Source organism: Cyprinodon variegatus, unplaced genomic scaffold (genome assembly GCF_000732505.1).
Source record: "Cyprinodon variegatus isolate N-32 unplaced genomic scaffold, C_variegatus-1.0 Scaffold41, whole genome shotgun sequence".
Taxonomy (NCBI): domain Eukaryota; kingdom Metazoa; phylum Chordata; class Actinopteri; order Cyprinodontiformes; family Cyprinodontidae; genus Cyprinodon; species Cyprinodon variegatus.
The window spans coordinates 16296-17775 of NW_015150494.1; positions in this window are offsets into that span (position 1 = coordinate 16296).

Below are 1480 nucleotides of genomic sequence, written 5' to 3' on the forward strand. Positions count from 1 at the left end.
CAGCAGGATGCAGAGAAGGTCAGACTCCACTGGATGCTGATGATGATAATGATGAGGAGGAGGATTTAGTTAAAAGGTTTACATCATTCAACCAAAACAGCTGGTAGACAGGCCACTTTGTTTCCTGGTTACACACTGAGAGGAGAACGCAGTCAGGAATGATCAGAAATCTGACGTCAAGATTTTATTTTTACGCTTTTCCTATTTGAAATCATGTTATAAATATATCTGGGCATCCATCCATCTATCTAGTCATCCATCAACCTGTCTGTCTGTGTGTCTGTCCCACAAAAAAAGGATTTAAAAAGACAGAACATCATTTATAAAATAACTAATTGATATCTGATGTATTGGAGTTATTTTGAATTGTTTCTTTTACTTTTTAATTAATGTTTATATGAATTTTTCTGAAGTCTAATTGATGTGATCAGACAGCATGACTGGAGCTATGAGATTACAGCACATCAGGGAAGGTTTGTGCTGTTTTGTGACTCTGGTTCCCTTGAATTGACAGTAACTAGGACAGAGATATGCAGTAAATGGTTCTGACCCTGGGACAATTTGATGAAGGCTGAAACTGTGCAGCACTGCAGGCATCAAAGTATTTTCCATCCCTCCAACATGTGGCGTTTTTTTCTTTGACCACAATCTGACTTTCTGGGTAGATGGATTGAACCCAAAGATGGTAAAGATGCTCCTCTGTCTGAACATGTCTGATGATGCTAAAAAGTTAGACGAGGCTGATCAGATGCACGGCCATGGAGCTGGACTTTTTTTTCTCCCTATTTTTTAAATTTAGTTATACTAATTTGTTTATCTTGCATATTTCCATAGTTTGAAAACTAGAGTTATAATAGTATCACATGGTTAAATGCGTTTGATAAACTGATACTTTACAGAATCAATTCTTCTTCATCTATCTCTGCTCCTGGGTAACTAAGGCTAACTAAAGGACTTTTTCTTTGTTGGAAGCTTTTAATTCAGAAGATAATTCTATCCGAGTAAGAAGAGCGAAACGCGACACATCAGGTCCAACAGTTACTGATTAAAAAGGATTATTTAACAGGGATTCTTTCTGTAGACGGAAATGTTTGTTGACCATTTGTCACCCCCACCCCCCACCCTACTCCATCCCATAAGCATTGTTTAATGATATAATGATTGGTCAGGTCCTTTGGGAAATGACATCACCTGCCATTTCCTGGAGCAGACAATCAATGGCATCAGAGCTTCAAAAAGCAGCAAAACAAAGAGACGAATATATGTCAGAATATTCCCATCCATCTATCAGAGGGTCTGGCCTCTGTCTGCTGTAGTTAGCGCTGGTCCTGGATTAAAACCTAGCCTGGGGCCTTTCTGCATGGAGTTTGCATGTCCTCTCCATGTAAATATGGGTTCTCTTCAGGTTCCCCTCCACCAATCCACTAGCATGACACTAAGATTAAAGAGGCTTTCTAAATTGCTAGGTGTGAGCAGTAGT